This window comes from Neolamprologus brichardi, chromosome 18 (assembly GCF_056152115.1).
Source record: "Neolamprologus brichardi isolate AB-2024 chromosome 18, ASM5615211v1, whole genome shotgun sequence".
Lineage (NCBI taxonomy): Eukaryota > Metazoa > Chordata > Actinopteri > Cichliformes > Cichlidae > Neolamprologus > Neolamprologus brichardi.
The window spans coordinates 29,860,918-29,884,680 of NC_142121.1; the positions used below are offsets into that span (position 1 = coordinate 29,860,918).

Below are 23,763 nucleotides of genomic sequence, written 5' to 3' on the forward strand. Positions count from 1 at the left end.
TTCTTTTTGTAACCTAGTTGTCTCCTTTAAAATAAATTTGTGAGTCACTGTCATAATTCAACTGAGTGTTGTTCTTGCTTTCTCAGTGTTGCTGGTTAACCTTATAATGTTTTTAAATATAATTCTGGAAAATACAAAATATTACATTACAGGTTGAATAGTATCTTAGCTTCTCGTGGTTATTTATCTAGTACTGCATCACATTCTGATCAAATTACTGCCACAAGCTAAATGTCCACATTCTCACCTGTAGATTTTAAAGATCTGGAAGAAATTAAGCATCAGTTAACGTCTTGCACCTCTCTACGTCCCCCCATCAAAACAAAACTATTTAAACCTGTATCTCATTGTTTTACAAATCATTTAGTAAATATTATCAACAGCTCTCTAGTATCTGGTATTTTCCCTGTTTCTCTCACATGTGCAGTAATCACACTACTACTTAATAAAACGGAATTAGCACTAAAGAAAGGCGACGCAGAGAGTGACAAAAATTTAACTCAAGGGACACAAGACCTTTGGTGGACGGGACTAAATCTTTGGCCTCTGTCTTCTGGGGTGGGCACGCTGTTGTCACCAGGATGTGTGACATCAGATCTTCAGTAATCTTGGACAGGTGGTCAACATTCGGGGAAGACAAGAAGTAGAAGTACTTTCAAGATGCAGCTCCACTGAGGGCACAGACAGCTTACACTGAGATCAGAGAGCTCAGACTTTCAAAAAGCATCTGAAACAGCTCAGGTTTGGAAAGAAAGCTTTCCATGTTAGGTGTTTTAAATAAAAATTATTTAAGCATTGTAGTGGGTTTTATGTGACATATATATATATTGCTAGCCCTGTGATAAATTGGCAGCCTGCTGAGGGTGTACCCTGCCTTTGTCTCCTTGTGACAGCTGGGATGGACTAACACCCTTTGCTGCCATCAATTGGATACAATGTATTCCAATTATTCTATCTGAATGTTTACAAACTCAAAGTATGTAATGGAAGTGTAAGTGATGACCAGTTCACAAATTTACAAAGCAGACATAAAAAGTAATTGTACTACTCAAACCAGACACATGAGTACAGCTACAAGTGATCTGAAAAACAGCAGTTTTGTCACATTTTCATATCTAATTCGGGTATTTTAAGGGAGGCCGGAGGCACTGAAAAACAACCCTACCTGTCCCTGCTGAATCAAAGCAGAAGCAGAAAGGTTTCTGGATTGCATGATCACTTTAACCAGCTAGCCATCCTGTTATGGGAGGAACCAGTAAGAAGCTATTTTCAAAGTAGCTGAGTAGATTTTATCTCAAGTCAGTGAGTAACAGTAGAGTTTTGCAGAACACTAAGAAAGATTTCTTTGACTGTTGATGGTCTCATTGGTCATCATATCCACTGTCCAGAGTCTTAAAACAACAAGAATGTACAAAAACAACAACCCCAAACCCCTGTTGTTTTATACATTTAAAACTCAAATTCAAATTATAGATTCGACTAGCAGATGAAGACAACAAAAGAAGAAAGGGGCCCTGAAAGACACCAGTGCTGGTGCAGGAAGACCAAGAGCCATGGATCATACTCCTCATACTTCATAGAAAGAAGGACAACGACCCTAAACATAAAGCCAGGGCAACAATGGAATGGTTTAAAACAAAACATATCCATGTGTTAGAATGGCCCAGTCAAAGTCCAGATCTAAATCCAATCGAGAATCTGTGGCAAGATTTAAAAACTGCTGTTCACAAATGCTGTCCATCTAATCTGACTGAGCTGGAGTTGTTTTGCAAAGAAGAATGGGCAAAGATTTCAGTCTCTAGATGTGCAAAGCTGGTAGAGACATACCCTAAAAGACTGGCAGCTGTAATTGCAGCAAAAGGTGGTTCTACAAAGTATTTACTCAGGGGGCTGAATAATTACGCACAGCCCACTTTTCAGTTATTTATTTGTAAAAAATGTTTGGAATCATGTTTGATTTTTTGATCCACTTCTCACATGTACACCACTTTGTATTGGTCTTTCACGTGGAATTCCAATAAAATTGATTCATGTTTGTGGCTGTAATAAAACAAAATGTTCAAGGGGGACGAATACTTTTGCAAGCCACTGTACAAACGATTATATATCTCTAAGCATAAATTATTATATGTTTGTTATTATATGTTGTATATAAGTACAAATGACAATCCTAAAATATCACTCTGACATATTTACTACAGTTTGGTACTGAGGACCACAGCCCTCCTGCAGGTACAGCAAGTCACTGCATTCACTCTTTAGACTTTGCTTTCTCCTCCAAAAATCATTTACAAGAAACAGCAGCATTTTTTCTTAATAACAAGCACTGATGCACAGATTAGTATAAATTTCTTTGCGTCAAGTTTCACTTTTTGACTTGTGCACCAAACTCAAATTTATCCGATGTGCAAAGCCAGACCCCCCCCCCCCCCCCCCCCCATTTACAAGAAACAGCAACACGTTTTTAGAAGTACAGACACTGCACCACAAAGCAGTTCTTACGTGATGCTTTCACTGTTTCACATCTGCTGCTTCTTATAGAAAATGTCAGTGCAACAGGATGTAATAAAATGTGTTCACATTTGCATGTCCTCAAGCTGCAAATCTTTGATTATGTTTGATTAATAAACTGAATATTTTCAGTTCTATTTATAATGTGTGAGATCCTGCATCATTAATTTACATATATTCTTGCAAAATGTTATCTTATAATCTCAAAACATTCATAATAAAAAGTTAGAATTACTTTTATTGAACAATATTCAGGAAGAAAAGGATTTACTCAAATAGTAGTTAATGCAGACAGATGCTGATTTCTGAGTAATGATTAGCAGGTGAAGACAACAAAAGCAGAAAGGGGCCATGAAAGACACCAATGCTGGTGCTGGAAGGCCAAAGGCCAGAACAAATATGAACCATTGAAATATTCTCCTCGTAGAAAGAAGTATGAGGAGTACAAGTAGGATGGTGTCGATAAAATACAATTACGTAGTGGACAAGCATGGTGCGGACACAGGGAAGAAAACAAACCAATTCACACAGGTGGGTAAACAGAACACTCAAGAGATCCATTCAAAACAGAATGAAAGAAATGGAAGAAACACCTAAAATAATACAGAAAGCAAAGGCCATGAAAGGAGGAAGTTCAGGAGGAACAGGGTCAGGTCTGGGGCAAAATGTCGCAACAGAGTAATTGTTGGAGTGAGTTTGATAAAAGTTGTCATTGTTGTGCTTAAAACTGTAAACCTTGTCCTGAACTGCATGTTCAGATATTTTTCTGTTCCTCCCCTACATCTAGGATGGTGGGGGATGCTATTAACTGTAGTGTTTAACTGCAGGCACATTGCATGTAAGAGTCTGGTTTCCTTATTTGGTAAGGAATGTTTACTTCCTGCCATTTATGGGCTCACCTATGCTTGTATATGGTGAACCATTTAGAGGAGTTAAGCATATACGGGTGGGGGGAGATGACCTTTTGATAACTAGGCATGTGGTTAAACGACCAGGAACCAGGAAGTCACGTATACAGAGACACATACACACACACACATAAACAATCACTCACATGCTCGCACGTGCATATACACACACACACAGTGCCTTAGCTTTTACAACGGGGGACTGTGTAATTGTGTTCACTGAACAAAAAGGCTGCAAGGGGAGGCTGGAATTTGGAGTTGTCTGGGATCAGGTGAGCAGCTGGCAGCTCTGGATCCTCACCGGACTGGCTTCCCTTGCACAAGTAAAAACCGAGTGAGCTCTGATTGTCTTGCTAAGTCTCTGAGCCAGCGAGGCCTGCGAGTGCAGACCTAAAGTAATATTCTGCTTTTAGTAGTCTGCTTTTCACTCACAACAAAATGCTTTTCAGCCTATTACAAAAATTTCACTCTCAAATTCACAATGTTTTGTTTCATAGATATTATATGCCTAAATCATATAATACAGATACTCACTTTTTCTTGAGCCACAAAAAAGGCCATCTTCTTCTCTCTCTTTGTCATATTCCATCTTCAACAGTAGATGTAGGGTGGACAAAGGCACTTCCATGCTCACAAACCATTTTATTTTTGACAGTGTATTTGTTAGTGTATATGTGTGTGAGGGAGAGCTATAGAGCGGCAACCAGTCCAGGATGTATCCTGCTATTCGCTCTATGACAGCTGAGATAGACCCTCTAATTGGTAGTTCTTTCACATATTGTCATAACACTTATTTATTACAACTGGCCAAAAATACTCACGAGTGATGTTTTTTTTATAATAAACAAATTAAATTATTTCTTTAAACAGTACTGAACTGTTGGCAGTACAGCCATTATGGAGTGATACAGAGGAATGCCCATAGGTTAATGGCAGATTTTGTGGTTAAAAAACATTCAGCTGATATCTCTCTATATATTCATAAATTAATTCATTTTAAATGACTCATTGTTTTATGTTAACAAGGTCAGCAGTGTCTCTCTTTGACCAATAAATAAGTCGCCGGTCTTTGGCTACATACATAAAACACTTGTAGTTGGAACGGTGGTGTCCATGTATTCAACACTGCAGGCTGACATGGCGGTTTCCTGCTCCTATGTATTTTTAAAGAATTTATTCTAATTCATAATTACACACTAATCTATGACAGACTGCACCTTTAAAATAAAAATGTGTATAACTAGCACCAATGACAACAAACCCATAAAAATGATGTTTGTGCAAGTGATATGACACTGCAGCAATTTTGAGAAACGATTACAAAATTAATGTAAAGGACCAGACCTGAATATAACAACCACAACCTGAAAATACTGGCAGCAGCCAGTGCTACCTCTCAGCCTCTTAGAATGGCCGAAATGGCCTAAAATAACTAGAAAAATGCCACAATCGCTTCCAGTGCGTATAGTTCGTGACAGGTGGGGATACTTTCAGTGCAACTCCTTTTCACTCAATGTCATTGGATCTAAAAATTGATGACAATAAACAATTTCCATTTCTTTTTCTATTTCTATTTGTATATGTAAACTTAAAATCACATACAAACTAACTGTAGTTATATAGTTTGAAGCTCGAAATGCAGTGAAAATTTGGCATGTGAACAGTTGAAGTGGAACACAAAGCAGAGCACCATCAGTTGGAAACAACAAAAGTTAGTAAAGTTTCATAAAGGACAGTAGTAAAACACCACTTCTTCACCTTTGTCACCTATGAACCTTTGTTCATAGTCAGTCCAAGATTATTTATTAAATTATTACTGATCATTTTGTCTTCAAGTTTGGTTGGTTTCAACAGAAACATTAAAATTGGAAAAAAAAATTGCATTATGAAATACATACTGGCTATCCACACAAAAACAGATACTGTCGCAAAACATAACAAAGAAAACAGAAGAAAGCTGTAAACTGGCTAAAACTTACAGTAGCTTACAGTAAGATGGAAAAGAAAAGCATTCAATATAAATTTGACTGATTCAGTGTGTCCAGAGTTTATTCAGTGTTAGACTCCAAGTGGACAGAAATGTTTTGCTTCACAAAAAGGTTTACTTTAATTTCCCAGAGGTGCTAGTTTCATTTGGGGAAACCTGCATTCATGTGAGAATGAAGAAGTCACTTGGATGAGTGATGAAATGTTTCTCCCAGTGAAAACACTACGTTCAGATGAACAGAATCAACTTTCTGGGGTTTAATTTTATCATTATATCTTTACTTCAAGTTCAGCTCAGCATTTAAACATAACTCAGCAACAAAATCCATTAAAGGAATACCTTGTTGACAAAGTGAAAACTAAATCAATGATAGAAGGATTATAATAAAATATGTCAAATGTGTTGTAATTAATATTAATATGCAGAAAACAAATAAACAAGAGCATTAGTTCAATGGGGAAAACAGAAGTCACTGATAATCAAACATAAGTGTCTGTTTCTTTATTTAATGTTACTAATACACATTTTTAACCTGCGTGGAACACAATAAAAAATATAAAAGAACAGTAGCTGGCAGTGTGAGACTATACCAGGGGTCTCCGGAGCCGCATGCGGCTCTTTAGTCTTTATTTTGCGGCTCCGAGTGGTTTGGGAAAATAAATTAGAAGTATTTAGCTGAAGTGTATTTTATTTGTGTTTAGTTATTTTTTTAACTTGTAGTTCTAAATTGGAAGATTATTGTAATTTTGAAATATAAAAATAAAATTATATCTTATTATTTTTTCATCGCTCAAAATAAGCGTCACACTCGCGGTGTACCCACCAAAACGCCGTGCATTTATCAAGACTTTCAACCCCAGATAGGCCAATTATGGATCTTCGGATCCACATTATGTCAGCAGCCATTCTCCACTGTGAACTATGTTAAAAACAAACACCGCTCACGCCTCACAGATGACAGCTTACAGTCCTGCGTAAAGATGAAAGTGTCTTCGTACAGCCCCGATTTGCAGACGCTGTGCGCAGAGATTCGGGACCAGAAGTCCCATTGTTTTCCGATTCTGCCCTCATCCTGTCGTAGATGTAGCGGTACCAGGCATTGTTCATCCAAGGGTGTATGTGATCTTGCGTCATGTCTCATAGGTGGGAGTTGTCATGTGTCCATCTTCTCTGTCTGCCTCGTGGTTCAGCTGTTGTCGGCATCAGCTGGGGTCCTGTAAGGGTGAGCATCGTAGTCAAGGTAACCAAGAGGGTCCACCTTCCCATGGCTGCGTACAGGTCCGTCACACCCTATTACTTGGTTACTCTAGAGTTGGCCAATGGCTGGGGGTTGAAGTGCGAGCAATGCTCAATCAGCACTTCCCCCTCACCACTGAAGCAACCAAGTGAGGGTGAAACTTTCCTAGTTGATTTCTGTGGAGGAAGTGGAATCCTCTGAGACCTCCACCTTTTTGCAGTGGCTCTGATGTATCCAGGAGGGTCTCTCCGCTATTTTGCAGGCAGTTGGAGTAGTCAGAAGCACTTGGTATGGACCCGCCCACTGTGGCGAGCTCCAATTTTTTCTTTGGATCCAATCATCTGGCTTCAACCTGCAAGAAATAGGTGAAAAAGAGTCTTGTGGCAGTTTATTATTCAAAACAACTTCTCTGTTTGTCAACAATTGAGTCATCCAATCTGCCAGAGTGGTTTCACGGATTGATTTATCTAGTGGCTCACTTATAACTGGTATTGGAAAAGGTCGCCCATGTATAATTTCAAATGGGGACAGTTTGTTATTTCCTTGTGTTATTCTCATCCACATTTTGACTAGGCCTACACATTCTGGCCATGGTCTGCCAGTTTCTTCCATTGTTTTCCTGAGCCTTTGTTTTATAGTGCCATTTGTTCTCTCTACTAATCCTGCACTCTGTGGATGGTAGGCACAATGGTGTTTTAAACTGAAACCTAGTGCTTCAGATACTTTGCTGATCACGTCAGCAACGTTTTTTTTAATATCTTGCTGCATTTTGTATAAGTTTATACTCAAGTTTAAATAAATAACAACACTAAAGCTATTCTGTTATACCTGTATGTAAAAAATACACTGCACCCAAAATATTTCCTAGTTCAGCAACACTGATCAATCTAATAAACTTAAACCTACTCCATCCTCCCTATTCTGGTATTTTAAAGAGTACTTAAGAGAAATATTAAGCAACCTAACTAATAGGGTTGCAAACTCCCAGCAAAAAAAAAAATAGGGAACCACCCTCTTCCTCATGATGCTTAATCGATGTAATCAAATTTAAGTTGATGCAGGGGGAAAATGCACAAAAATAAATTTAAAAATTATAAAATTCAAGAATAATTAAATAGATTCAACATCTTTCTTCAACAGAATTGCAGACTGCACAGATGGTATCTTCCCAAAGGAAAAAGTACTATAGCTTTTGTCGGATTATGATATTATTTTATGCCATGTTAGACCCCTAATTAAAGATTGTGAATTATTATGTAGTTTCAGTTTGCATTATGCTCCTGAACTAGAAGAAGGTGATAATTATTACATTTGGTAAATTGATTTGCATTACATTAGACTGCTGATTTATTGTGAATGAATGATATTGTTTTATGATGCATTATACTGCTGAGTTATAAGAAATACTGTTCACAGAAAGTCATCGTCTCATTTGTCTGATTAGAAGAGAACAGAGCATACTGCCCCATTTCATCAGGAGCAGATAAACAGGGAGCCAAGGTCGTAGCTTAGGCGCTGTGTGAGAAAGAATGTTTAGGCTTTTATGATTAGGAGGGGGCCACTAGAGGCTATAAGAGTTTGATCAAGGCTCCACCATTTTGAGATCTGATGCTGTCTGTGTATGGTGTCCATCTCCCACGCGTGTGTTCATTAAATCATCGTTTGACTTGACCCGGCCGGACCAGTGTTGTTATTTTGGTTTTCCTCTTGTATCCATTCCCAATATTTGAATCCGTAACAGTTTTGGGGGCTCGTCCTGTGGTATTGGGATGGAAGTTTTGGAGGTGGTCATATTCCAGGTGGTTGAACGGGCAGGCACGAGCCAGTGGTCTGACGTGAGTGGGCAAGCCGGCACATTTAAAGGTGAGGCACAACCTGTTGAATGTAAATCCAAACTGTGCCAAATTGGACTGTATAAATTAAAAGTCTACTCACTGAAATTACTGGTGAAGGCCTGTTTTGATTTTGATGAAAAAATCTCATGAGTTTTGAAACTTGAAATAAGCTTAAAAGGAAAATAATACTGAGTTAGAGGCTCAAGGTAAAGGAAAATAATACTGAGTTAGAGGCTCAAGGTAAAGAAAATAATACTGAGTTAGAGGCTCAGGTAGTTTGATAGGGAATTGGTCATTTTGTGAGTTAGAGGCTCCATTGGTCTAAAGGATTGCATCTGTGTTGGCCATGTTGAGAGTTAGAGGCTCCATTGTCCATAACGTTGCATCTGCGTCAGTCATACTCTTGTTTTAGAGGGTTGACGGCGGTTTAAAAGTATTATAAATTTTGTTAGAACGGTGGTTAGAGGCCACTAGGAGGCGCATAGCCCGGAGGTTACGCTCCCTCCTGGCCGCAGACGCGCGACCTTGACCTGTCGGCGAACAGGGTTAGTTCAGTTGGCTTGACTGTGGGGTACAGGGCATCCTGGAACAAGCTAGGAGTTAGAGGCTCCTTATCTGCGCTTTTTTGGACACTTTAAATTGACTTAGGGACTTTAGAGATCAGGCCAGATACAGTTAGAGGCTGATACTGGTTAATTGATTACAAAAAAGTTGGACTTTCTTCGGTTGGACCCGTTATCTTAAATTTGTCAAAATTGTGTAGGCGCTAAAACTTTCAGGCCTGAGAGTGAGTGTAAATATAAGACGTCTGTGTAAAATAAGATAGAGAGTTGAGTGTGAAACGAGGCTGTGTGTGACGACAGTGCGCTGCAGCGCTGCAAGCTATTTTTAGACGGTGTGTGAACATGCAAATGAGGTGGCTGTTGTGAAGCCCACAGAGGACTTCCTGTTTAGCGTGTTATTGAGTTTTATAAGTATAATTTGCAAATAATGATACATGCCTGTAATTAAAACGCTGATTTTGCTGATTATAATATTACAAATAAAGTTTTGAATGACTACGGTGAATGTTTAATGTTTGGCTGAGTTTTGATATGGGAGAGACGGCTTCGCAGCTGTTGGGGGTAAGTGACCGGAAACTTGCATGCCCATAAAAGGCAACTGCCTGACTGTGTGAACTATGCACCAAGAGAGAGAGAGAGTAAAATCTAGGCAGATGAACCAAATGGATGTTTTAAGAAAAACAGTAAATGAATGTTTTAGTCTCTTAATACAGGTGGATTTCTCTCAACCAGGAGACCTGAGTACAGCAGCAAAAGGATAGATTAATAAAATTGGGACGACACACATGCCAAGCTCTGGCTCAAAATTTTACAGCTTGACCTATCACTTTGTCCCCACCTGAAAAAGAAGCTTAAAGGACATCTTCTCCTCCAGTTATCGGTTACCATCACTGGAAATTTTCAGGCAAGTTTTTCACTGAATTGTTTTTGGCACCATGTGTCCCTGAATCTCACAAGCAAGCTCTAATTCCTGGCTGAAGACATGGAATGCTGTTATTTAAGGTGGGAAATCAAAATTTGGGAAACAAAATTAAAAACATACACAATTAGAGAAATGCCTTGTTGGAAAAAAGTTAAAATATCCCACCCACAAACGCACATACACGCAATGAAGAAACAGCTTACACTCATGAACACGTGAAGATTTTCCAGCAAGTTTAAAGCAGCGAAACTTAACATACACCTGATGTTAAATGATAAAGTCTATCCACTACTAACAATTAAACTCTCTGGGTTGCAGGACAACAACTTGACTTCAAAATGACAGACACTGGTAAATCACAAACCAGTGATGAAATAATAAATTTAGTGGTTAAAAGAGTCGAATTGTGACATGTTTTTTTCTGATTGAATAATACAAGAGATTACTGAATGAAATAAAATTCCTTTTTTGAATTATTAAACATGATTTTAAGAATTTTAACGTGTACCTGTGTTGTCCTGTCAACTTGGTGGGTTATGAGTTGATTATATAGTGAGAAAAAACAAAAAAAAGGGGGGGAGAAGGCTGACACAGGGCCTGGCCCCTCTCTGAACAACACAGCCAAAACAACATCATTTTCCTGTTCGTCTGTTTTTGTTTTGTTTTTGTTTTTTCTCTTTATGCTTAATTACAGGCTGCTTTGTCGGCCCGGAAAGCCGAGGCTGACCTGGACTCCTGCTCTCCCCTCTACCATCTTGGCTCTCCCTTCTACCATCTTTGATGTGACCCTGACCAAATGCTACAGCAGCTGGACCCACAACAACAACCTGAGAATGTCAACAGTGCTGCAGGAAAGAGATCTCATGCAGCGGAGACGGAGAACGTTAAATCCAAGGCCCGTTTCACTACACGGGGGAGATTTCCAGACAGCTTCAGCTGACAGAGCTGTGACGAGACGCCTATTAAGCCTGGATGAAAAGTGAGGCCGAGCAAAAAATGCTGACCTTAACAACTCTGCATCAAAACTGTGCAGGACAGTGACGGACCAACATGGATGATCGGGCAGTAAAAAGGGCGTGCCAGAGACACGAGGAGTAACTGAGGTCAGAAGGCACCTCAGATTGGACAAAAGCAGCAGAAGAACATAAGCTGAAGGCACAGGTGTCGGGGCTCGGTCAGGAGCTGACCTCTGAGAAGAGCCGAACAGCAGAGCTGCAGAAGGCCGTGGAGCAAAGCAAGGAAAACATCAATAAACTTCAATCTGACGTGTACGGAAAAGACTCTGAGGTTTCTGCCCTCAGTGAGAGCTCAAGACATCAGAGCAGAAACTGAGCATGGCTCAGGAGGAGCTGGCTGCTAATCGAACCCATCAGTCAGGCTTAGAGTCCCAGATACAGGACTTGAAATCAGCCCGGAGCTTGCTGGAGCAGGAGGTTGCCAAACCTGACGAGAAGCTCCAACAGCAGGAGCAAACCCTGAAGGACCTACAGAAGCAAAAAGGGTCAAGTTAAGGAGGAGCTGGACAAGGAGAAGATGCAGGACACTGGAGAAAAGGACTGCCTCAATTGGGGTCAGAACCAGTATGGACAGAACTTTGGGCAGCAGCACCAATGGACCCAAACGGACTGAAAAGGAGGAGAGCAGGACCCCAGAGCACGCTTCAGGCCATGGTTTACCCAGAACACCAGAACAGGAAAGTGATGAACACAAACACACACACACAAACACACACATCTACATACACTGACTCAGAATCAAGAGAAACACACATATGAACACATATGCACTTGTTGATTGACTGAGAAATGACACACACACACGCACACAAATCAAAATGCTGATTCAATTCACGGAGAAGTGATCCACACACACATACACATGTTTGTGCAATGAAGAGTGATACACACACGCTGATGCAATGAAGAATGCTTTACTAACAAATGCTATGCTGATACGCAAAATGCTGCACACAAACGTCCAAATACAGAATCTGTTACAACAACAAGAAGCCATTGATTGTTAATTGGTTAAATGCATTTCATGTCACCCAGAGGGCATTTGTGCAGATTTAGGGGACAGGGTCTAGAGCAGTTTGGTTATGAAAACAATGTCTGTGAGTGATGTCTGTTTATGGCTCAAGGCCTCAATTGAATTGTTTACTGTGCTTCGCACAGCCTGATAAGGAGCAGTGGTACAGAGTGAAAATTATGAATTAACGGTGTGAGCCTTATTTCGGAGCGCCACATTTTTGTGATTGAGATTTAATTGAAGGAGGAACACACTGAAAAAAAAAAAAAAAAGAAGAAAAGGGGGCCAGCCCTCGGATTTACGTAAACATCCTACATGTATTTAACACAATTGCCTCAGGCTTTAAAGATTTGTACAAAATTCAACAGGAAATCATAGCTTCCCTGTATTTCCTACATTGTTGGCATGCTGGTGAGTGCTGTTGCTCCACAGTAAGAAGGTCCTGGGTGCAAGTCCACAGTCTGGCTAATTTGCAGTGGTTTCTCTCTGGGTATTCTGGTTTCCTGCCACAGTGAAAAGTCATGCAGCTGTTAGACCTAGGTTAATTGATGATTCTAAATTATCCGTGAATGTAAGTGTAAATGGTTGTTTGTTTTTAGGTGATAGACTGGTGACCTGTTCGGGGTGCACCCTGCCTCGTAACCTATCACTTTAGAGTTATTTCCCAGCCCTCGTGCAATTAGGATAAAGATAGGAGGATGGTAGTTGTTGTAGACCCATTCAATTTTTATGGTAATCAGAATTTAGACTTTGTTGAACCGTAGGCAATATGAAGACAACATGTAGTAGTTAAGGGACCAAGTAGAATTTGGATAAAAGTTATTGAATAGTGTTGAAATAAAATGACAGAATTGTGAAGAATTAAAATATTCCAGGAGCTCAACTTACTCCATCTGAACATGTCTTAATCGTGTAATATGAACTCAAAATGCACAGGTTAACTGAAAATGAAAAGGTTGTGTTGATTTAACTCAGTTGTTTAAGTTTTTACCAAAGCAAAACATTTGTGTGCAACTAGTGTCCACTATTGAATCAAATAAGTCCAACACGTTTTTGTCAGTGCAAAAGAAGTTACGGTACCTGTATGCCTACACAATATTGTCCCTGGACGGAGGAAAACTTTCTGGTGAAGTTTTTGTTGATTTTGGGTTTTGCTTAACACTAGGTTGATTTTATCAGTGAGGTTTGGATTGTTTTCTCTCTCTAAGAGAGAGAAAGATGGTTTTATGCTTGGACATGTTTCCAACGGGCCCCAGTATTTGTTATTATATGAGTATTTTATTGGTTACGTTTGTCTTTGCTTTTGTTACAGTGCACTGAAATAAGAACATCTGAGAGGAGTGATCCACCGGTGGTGATATTTTGGTATTTTGTGAGTTCCTGATTTAACAAATCAGCTCTTTAATCCAGGCCTGAGAGATTGAACTTTAAAGCGCTATAAAACATGATTACTAGAAACAGTCGCAAAGTATTTTTCTCCATGATTATAATGGGCTTGGGAGAAATTCACTTATATGGGACATTGATCACATGAGAAGTCCTGAGCCTAAAAGGATTGCAGCGAGTCAATCCAGTCCAAAAAAACAAGGAACTGTTTTCCTTTAAAATGATGACGTCATCTTGCTGGTGATGGAGCCTCGAATAGGTTGCGTGTGAGACTCCATTATCAGCAATATCTGGTATGAATGTGTGTGAATGTATGCATGTGACTGGACTGTGATGGACTGACGACTAAAAGTTTAAACTGACCTGACACTGAGACAAAAACGGTACCGACTTTAGGATTAGTGCATGTCTACAAACAATTCACCCAGCCTGTAAAAGAAGGGTGGATGTTTTGTCTCGCTTTGTTTTGTTTTTGCAGGAGTAGGAGGACAGAGACTAGGGGGGGAGGCTGTAGCTTCACATGAGTGTGAACTGCAGACTTAACCCTTTGGTTGCTAATTTTGAGCTACTGATGTTTCCATCAAGAAAATTGTGTTTTATTAGCTGTGTTTCGATTAATGCAGCACATTATATTGTTGGGAATGTTAAATGCTAAAGTGAAGAGAAGCTTTGATTTCACTCATGACTGAACGTGTTATTATTAACCATAGCAGGCCACTGTAAAAAGTCAATCAATTTTGATAGAAAAAGCAAGAAAAAACTCTATTGATACATCCAAAATAGAGATATGTAATGACAAACCTTGGTCCACGTCATTTAGGTTCTCCATTGAAATAGTCAATAATTTAGAAAAGTAAGATAGAACCGACAGGGGCATGTGGTGCTGCACAAGAACAAGAGCAAAATAAAGAAAAATTATTGTGTTTAGCTTTGATAAATTCAAATTAAAATGTACCATTACACTCAGAGGATCAATATGAAATTGAATATATGCTAATTTTGTATGAAGTACATGACTGATAACTGTTCTGTCCTGAGCTTTTGTTTTTACAGCGCCCACTTGACCACACCAACAGTTTCTCGCCACGAAAAGGGGGTACTTGCAAAGAATAGGGAGGAATATCATCAGAAGTGGGAAAGGTAAGCCCCGATGGGGGTGATAATGTAACACACCCAAAGAAAGATTTTAGGTCTGACCAACCGTCTCAGTTGTGGGCAAAACGATGACAGTCAATAAAATTCTAAAAGATAATTTAGTGACAAAAAATATCAAGAGATAAAAGATAAAACAGTCCAGTGTCCCATTCATGAATCAAATAAAAACACACAGTCCCAAGGCCAGAGCCAGCTATGCCACACGGCCAGTTGCACTCCACATGTTGCCTTTAACAGGGGTAGAAGTTGTCCTTGGAGACCCACTACCCTGCAAGCATATAGCCAGTGATCACTCCAACCTGTGCAACTATGCTGCCTTTAGGCTGTGGCATATAATAGGCCCTGGCCTGCACAGAGAGACAAAATGACACAGCAGTGTTTGTAGTGTGGGCTATAAGTAGACCAGTGTATCAGTGCAATCAAGTACACCTGCCTCTAATTAGTCCAACCCCATTCCAGCCATTGGCTAACCAAAAATGTGACACACGCACAAAAAACCACTCCCAACCCAGTGCAACTTCACACAATAATATGGAGCTGAATTAACACAGGCACACTAGTCTACCATGTTACAATAACACCATTAATTTCACGTATGCTCAAATTCTTAAAACTTGACCACAAACATGAAAAATTCTTCAAACATTTAGAGACAGAGTGGAGTTCTAGATAAACATAATGTAGCAAATCACATAAGGATGGAGCGCTGGAATCAATAAGATGATGAAAAACACGCAGGAAAAATGTTGATCATGTTGAGTATGTTTATTCCAGTGTGCAGGGATTGGCTAATCTGACCAGGAAATGTTATAAATGGATTGTCGGAACAATCAGCGTTAAAATCACCTTTGACAGTCCAGACTAAGATGGCGTTGGACATCTTCAGGGCGGAAAAGGGTTGGTGTGACCAAGGTGTGGTTTGGCTTGTTGTATGTATATTTCATAATGATACAGCTCTGGATGGACCAGTTACCAGGGCATGGAAGGAGGACAGACTTATTAAATGAGGAGAAGGAATTTTCTGGGATTGGAGATCCTGTGGGTGAGTGGTTGACTAAAAGCATGCATAAAATAAAAGCTATTTTTTGTTATTGATTGGTAATAGATTGATAATTGGCCACATTCACAGTTGTATTGACTTGTAGTGGATGTAGTCTACTTCATGTTTAAGCACTCTAATTAACAGATTGAAAATAGTGACATTAAAGGAAGAATATGCAGCACCACCCTGTCAGATGCCAGTGCCGGTGGGGCTCAGTGATGAATCAGGTGAGCTTCATGGCTGAATTAAAACATAGATGCCCCTGCTGTGGTCAGTAAGGGATAAAAAGGGTGTGTTTTACTGTTATTTTAGCATCAGCATTATTGTTACATTAGAATCATATAACAAACATTGCATTGAACATTTATTGAAGCTATTGACATATTAACATTTGTATTACAGTGATTGTTATAACCCCATGTTAATCTTCTATCTACAGGTGTCAAAAGTAGTCAACAAGTTCATGTTGAAGTGAAGTTCATAATAATACAGGTTTTGTTTGTAGACAATTGTGAAGACGCAGGCTCTGGGCGGAGCCAGGTGTTGAACAGATCTAACATGACAATTAAATTGATTTCATTCCCTAACACAGAATAACAAGACTGGAGCAACGACACTGGATAGGAGAAAGTCTGATACTTTCTAAGATATGAGGTCGCTAACCTTTTCTTTTAATTTTCTAGCTTCATTGAATGGACACATGTTAGAATTAGAAATGGCTAATTTGTTTTTTATGTCTTTTATTAGAATGAGTGGTTTTAATCATTTTTATACATATCTTGCAAATGTGCTTATAATGAGTTGGCACTCGGTCTTTTGAAGGTCATAAGCTTCGTTCGGCGATAGTCCGGACTGATAAAGTGTAAGAAATGCCTTGAGTGCAGCGGGCTAAATGCAAACACGCTTACACACACATACACTAAATTAGGATAAGTCCTTGGGACATTCTGAATGTTCTAAACAAATTCTGAACCACCAAAAGATCAGTAGACAGCAACATTAGATTGTTAGAGCTAGGAAGAGAGGTGTTTTGGTTTTCTGTCTCTTACAGAGAAAGGAACAGACACCAGACGAGGTCACAGATATACGAGGATCCTTCGCAGCAGAGACAGACACGGTGACTGCGGAAACATCAACTGGGTTCAAGTGTCATGGCATTTTGGGCTAAAGTTAGTCACCTAAAAAAGGATGGATCAAATAAACACAGCGATAACCACGAAGGGGTTGACGGAAATCCAGGAACACCACACCAACGACGTTCGAGAGGCTGTTGGTCATGAGGAGAACACCTTTCTGTTCCTTTTCCTGGGGAACACAGCTGTGATCCCAGAATACACAGATCATTGTTTGAAATCGGGGCAGAATAATCCCCTGATCTGTGCAACGACTGAAGGGTTGTCTAACCCCTGAGGTTGAAGGAAACAAGAGCAGAGGATCACCCGACTGGAAGACACTGGTGCCTACAGCAATAAAATAAAGGTTAAAAGCTCCTCGGACAGAGGTTCTAGTCCGAGTACGTTTGGAGGGTATAAGGTAGCACCGAAATAAAGCTGTGGGAGAACTGGGGAGTGATGGGAGTATCATCTGTACCTACTGTTGTTGTTGTAATAAAAGTTTTTCTTGCATCTGAACTGCGTAAACACAGAGGTCATCTCACATATGGTTCACCCAACAGGGGGACAAAAGGCCTGAGGAGTAAGGAGAAATGAACCCGGCAACACTGGATTGCAGGGTGTAAGTGAGCTCTTTATGTCTAAAGAGCTCAACAGGGGGAATTGTCGGATTATGATATTATTTTATGCCATGTTAGACCCCTAATTAAAGATTGTGAATTATTATGTAGTTTCAGTTTGCATTATGCTCCTGAACTAGAAGAAGGTGATAATTATTACATTTGGTAAATTGATTTGCATTACATTAGACTGTTGATTTATTGTGAATGAATGATATTGTTTTATGATGCATTATACTGCTGAGTTATAAGAAATACTGTTCACAGAAAGTCATCGTCTCATTTGTCTGATTAGAAGAGAACAGAGCATACTGCCCCATTTCATCAGGAGCAGATAAACAGGGAGCCAAGGTCGTAGCTTAGGCGCTGTGTGAGAAAGAATGTTTAGGCTTTTATGATTAGGAGGGGGCCACTAGAGGCTATAAGAGTTTGATCAAGGCTCCACCATTTTGAGATCTGATGCTGTCTGTGTATGGTGTCCATCTCCCACGCGTGTGTTCATTAAATCATCGTTTGACTTGACCCGGCCGGACCAGTGTTGTTATTTTGGTTTTCCTCTTGTATCCATTCCCAATATTTGAATCCGTAACACTTACTAGGGTATATTAGACTCAACAGTTACTATATACAGTAATGGACTTCTATATATTTTACATCAGATTAAAACTTTGGGTGTAAGAGTCAGATAATTATTTATTAAAAGCTAGACATTGTCTTTGTGCCCCCTTTTCCCTGTTCATGCCCTATCGGCCCCCCTGGCTAAATTTTGCTAGATCCGTCCCTGCACAGTTACCAGCCGTCAGCTACGTAGAAAACGATCCTGGTGTAGAAAGTAATATTAAATAAATTCTAACAACAGCTTATCAAGCTTAATAGTGCTGCTGTTGTTCAGCCGCTGGTTTCCTCTTTCTGGTGTAAAGTGGGCCAAAAACTAAGAAGAGAGACGGACTCTCGACAGAAAAGCGATCAGCTGATCATTAAGCAGTTTCACGATTGAAGTAGCAGCAGGAGAGAGAGAGAGAGGCAGTCCCTCCATATATCTGTTGTTAAGCTTAACATGGGAATGCTTTACAGACATTCAGAGATGAACTTACACACTTGCTTTACTTCTCTCTGGGAAAACTTCCTCGGAGATGAAATGTTTGCTAGCAAGGCTACAAATACATACAGCCGCTCTATCACGTGACCATACTGCTGACGTGCTACGGTTATGAGCCGAGTTAAGCCGTGTAGCAAGTTTTGTGAGGTGCTTTTTTGATATTTAATGGATCGGATTACATTTTTTATTTCTTGCCGATATCGGATCCAGTAATTTGGGTCAGTATCGGGCCGATACCGATACGTAATATCGGATCGGTCCATCTCTAATAATTACTAAAGCGTATTTTGAGCCCTGACACTCATTCAATTCAAGTTGAAGTCCATATGAATTGTATGAAATGGGTGAGGTGGTGTAGGAAAATGTCCTCTTTTTGGTCTTAAGTTACCTTGGGTATTGTGTTTTTGGCAGGTCATACATGTTCTCACATATTCTTTTGCTGAAGATTCAAAATTTATAGTGGAAAATTGTCGGTTTATTATAAGGACCATTCCTCCCGTTGAAACATGGCTTAAGCCATGCCTCACTAGAGCGGCTGTTTTGTGCAATGACTTGGGAAGAATGGGTTTTCCTGCTATTTTCATTATGTCATCAGTGTCTAGTACTGCTCCGTGTTTCAGCCATTGCTTCTGTTCTTTTGGTGGTGCTGCTTTTTGTTCGTCCTGCAGTACAGATAGTGGAATGGTGTGAATTTCATGAGTTGTTAATAAGACTGTGGTTGCTATAGCTGCTGCTTTTGCAGCTTTGTCAGCAAAATTGTTTCCCTTTGTAATTTCAGAGTCATCCTTCTGATGTGCTGCACATTTGCAAATTGCTAAATGCCGCGGCAGTTGTACTGTTTTCAACAGTTGCTTCAGTAGATCTGCATGCTGAACTGGGTTTCCAGAGGAGGTCACCATGCCTCTGTTATCCCATATTTTTGCAAAGTGGTGAACTGCTGCAAACACACAATCCTACACAATTACGTGCATTTTTTGATGCTGAATCGTCAACAAAGATGTCAGTGAAACCTTCTTGTGGTGTACTGTAAATGTCAGCACGTGGTTTAGTTTCCTCTTCTAATTTGTCCACGCAGCAATGTGCTTTTCCCTCTGTGGGCGTTGGCAACAATAATAATAATAATAAACTTTATTTATAAAGCACACTAATAAACCAAGGGTATACCAAGGTGCTTGACAAAAAATAAAAATAGGAAAAAGGAGATGGGAGGGAAAAGAGAAAGGACCTGGCACGTATCAATTATAAAACCTTGACAATCATAATATATAAGAGTAGTTAACAAGCATAACGGATAAAAATGTACCAACGCACACCAAATGTTAACTAGGTGGAAAAGCAAGATTAAATAAATAAGTCTTCAGCCGTGATTTAAACAGTGGCATAGAGTCAGACGCCCGGATATCAACAGGAAGATTGTTCCATAAGACTGGGGCAGCTACAGCAAACGCACGGTCGCCGCGAGATTTCAGCCGAGAACGAGGTTGCTCCAGAAGAAGTTGGGTAGCAGATCTAAGTGCTCTGACAGGAGTGTGTAACCTAAGAAGCTCATTGAGGTAGTTCGGTGCCAAATTCTTAATAATTTTGTAAGTGAAAAGTAGTATTTTAAATTGAATACGGTACTTAACTGGCAGCCAGTGCAAGCCAGCAAGAACAGGAGTGATGGAAGAAAACTTCCTGCTACCTGTCAAAAGGCGTGCCGCCGCATTCTGAACAGTCTGCAATCTAACGAGAAGGGAGGAGGAAAGGCCAATGTAAAGAGAGTTGCAGTAGTCCAACCTGGAAGTCACGAATGCATGAATAAGTTTTTCCAGGTCATTGTGTGGAATATAGCGCTTGAGGCGCAGCTGATTAAAACTAGACCTCACAACAGCAGACACTTGCTTGTCAAATTTAAACGAGCTATCCAGTAATATGCCCAAATTACTGGCATAATCAGAAGGGGAGCTAGCAAAAGGCATCAGAGCAGCACACAATTGGTCACGGGGGATTTTACTATCGAACACCACGATCTCTGTTTTCTTTTCGTTCAGGACAAGAGAATTACTCTTGAACCAATCTTTAACCTCACGCATGCATTCATGAAAATAGTGAAAAGACATAGCAAGATCGTCAGTAATCTCAAAATAAATCTGTATATCATCAGCATAGCAAGGCAATATTATACTTCTCAAAAATTGCTCCAAGAGGGAGCAGATATAGTGAGAAGAGAATAGGTCCTAATACAGATCCTTGAGGCATACCACAGCGTACAGGTACCGAGGAAGATGAGAAGTTGCCCAAATTAACCAAGAAAGACCTGTCAGCAAGATAAGATTTAAACCAGTTGAGGGCAGTGCCTCTTATACCCACAGTATGCTCAAGTCTTAGTAGAAGAATGTTATGATCGACCATATTAAAAGCAGAGGAAAGGTCCAATAAAACCAGGACCACAGAGCGTCCAGAGTCAGTGCTTACAAGAAGGTCATTGAGAACTCTAAGCAAAGCCGTTTCAGTGCTGTGCCGTGGCTTAAAGGCAGACTGAAATTTCTCTGCAATGTTGTTCGCGTCTAAATACGCCTGAAACTGAGAAAGAACTAGTCGCTTCAGGATCTTGGACAGAAACGGAAGCTTAGAGATTGGTCTATAGTTCAAAAGATAAGATAAGATAAGATAAGATAAGATAAGATAAGATAAGACTTTATTGATCCCACAACGGGGAAATTTTTGCGTCACCTCAGCTCAGGTACAGATATTAGAAGGAAATATAAAAATACAAATAAGTACAATCAATGAGAAAAAAAAGTAAGATAATACACTATATACAATGGTAGCATACACAGTATGTGATTATGGATATAGTTGGAAATATGGAAGACCTAAACTATATAGCTTGGAAGGTCATGGAAGGTCCATTATGCATGAGGTGGTGACCATGGATGTTCACAGTGTCCAGTGAATGACATCGTGATTGAGGAGTTATAGAGTCTAACTGCTGTTGGGATGAATGATCTGCGAAAGCGCTCCTTCCTGCAGCGAGGGTGTTTCAGTCTCTGACTAAAGGAGCTGCTCAGCCCACTCACATACTCATGCAGTGGGTGATGTGTGTTGTTCATGACGGATGTCAGCTTTACTAACATCCTCCCCTCACCAACCACCTCCACAGACTCCAGGGGACATCCCAGCACGGAGCTAGACCTCCGCACCAGTTTGTCAATCCTGCTCAAGATCATAACAATCAAGATTCTTTTTTTTTTCAGAATAGGCTGGACTACAGCATGCTTAAAGGCCAGTGGGACAGATCCAGAGAGTAGAGAAAAAATAATTAAGAACAGAATGCTCCGTCCAATTACATCAAAGCAGCCCTTAACAATGCGTGATGGGAGAATATCAAACACAGCATTGGTGTTTTTCAGTTGATCAACCAGCTGCTTCAGAGTCGAAAGTAACACGGGCTCAAATTGATGAAAAGTTGAATTACACTCAGAAGAAAAGACGGGATAAGAGGCAGACGAAGAGGAAAGCTTAAGGGATGAAACCTTTTAAAGCAAGATCTTTTCCATAGATTAGGTTTTGCAGTGGTTGTACCTGTGCCGCATATTCTGGAATCCACGCCCTGCAGAAGTTACATAACCCGAGAAAACTCATCATCTGTTGCTTAGTTTGTGGCTGTGGTGCATTTTGTATGGCCTCTTTTCTTTTGTTTAGTGGTTTTTTCCCTGCACCTGAGAGGCCTAAGTATGTTACTTCAGGTCTCCATAATTGGAGTTTATTCAGAGACACTTTGTGGCCTTGTTCTGCTAAGTGATGTAACACCGCCATAGTATTTTGTTTACACCCTTCCTCTGTGTGGCCAGTCACTAAAATGTCATCTACTTAAAGTAGAAACTGCCCTCCTGCTGGCAGGAGGCAGGACATCATTGATTTCTTTAAAGGTTCAGCATAGAGAGTGGGGCTGTTTTGAAACCCTTGAGGTAACCTAGTATAGGTGTATCTCTGTCCCTCAAATGTGATGCCAAACAGATGGTGTGAGTCAGGATGTAAAGGCACTGAGAAAAAGGTGTTTGATAAATCTATCACTGAGAACCATTGTTCTTTTGGTGTGACTTGATTCAGTATAGTGTGAAGATTTTCTACTACTGGTGGTATCATTTCAGTAATTTAATTTATTGCTTGCAGATCATGTACCAAACGATACTTTCCAGTATTAGCTTTCTTTACTGGGAAGATTGGAGTATTGCAGGTAGCAGAATTAGTTTTTATTAGAATTCCTGCTTTTTTCATATCCTTCATCACTGGCTTAATCCCTTCTGTTGCTTCTTTAGATAAGGGGTATTGTGGTTTAATGGGCCTGTGGGATGAAACAGTCTGTACTGTTACTGAGTCTGCATTTTTTATTAATCCCACATCAGTTGGTCCATCCGACCACAATGTTGATGGTAGGTTTTTAAGTGCTGGTTCCTCTTTCAGCGAGAAAATTTCTCATTCTTGTGTGCTGTCGTGCAGATGAGCGTTGGGTGTAGTTCTTATCACCCAGCCAAGTGTGCATCTCATGCACCCTGTTCTTTTACCCTGTGCCCAACCCTCTTCTTCTGTAGGTGTATATTTAGCATTTTCTACCTTTTGCAGGATGTTACCTAATTGATACCATTGTGTACCTGCTGTTTTTGCAACTGACACATGGGGTTTTGTGATCCTGTTTAGTCATTTCAGAATGGTTTACTGATACGGCCTTCGACTTCACCCTACATTTGCGCGCTAATTTGTCACGAAGTATTTTACGGCTACCTCTAAAACCAGTCTAAACTTAGTTCTTTTTGGTGAACTTAAACCTATTTTATCACGTTTCTTTAAACCTTTGCAGCCATTTTATATATCAAAATAGTGTTTCTCACCCTCAGACGTCTCACTGGTGGTTCGGATCGTCGGACTGAATCCCGCCGCCGTGGACCAGACTAAGGACACCGGCCCAAATCCGAATTTAACGGTCCGGGTCTTTCGGCCTCGTCTAAAAGGGCTGTGCACAGACTTCGGTGCTGGCTTCCCACGGCGTCAGGAATCAGTGCTGGATCCTAGAACAGAGTCACAGATAACAGTTCTGATGTTTCTGCCTCGGCTACGAAGGACCAAAATAAATGTCAAGAGATTTATTCTAAAAGACACTTCTTCAGCTGAGAGTCAGAGAGTGGAGACACACACGCTGCAGTTTTTACTTGCAATGGTGATCACAGAATGCTCACACCAGAGTGGGATCCCTGTGATGTGCACTGTGTTCTTGCACTTGTCTTTATTTATACACGAGAAAAGTAATACAATAATGAATCCTCTATTCATAGACAGAGGAATGTTAGTGCGTATGTATGTGCATGTGTGTGTTGTGGG

General features: G+C 40.1%; 1 long non-coding RNA gene across 1 annotated transcript; it reads right to left on the reverse strand.

Moving 5' to 3' along the window:
• Window positions 1–5,169: 5,169 nt before the first annotated feature.
• On the reverse strand, window positions 5,170–23,622 carry LOC148097780 (uncharacterized). Its single transcript, XR_015716794.1, has 2 exons — window positions 23,277–23,622; window positions 5,170–6,995 (listed from the first exon to the last, which is right to left on the reverse strand). It is a non-coding gene; the product is annotated as an uncharacterized LOC148097780 (long non-coding RNA).
• Window positions 23,623–23,763: the final 141 nt, after the last annotated feature.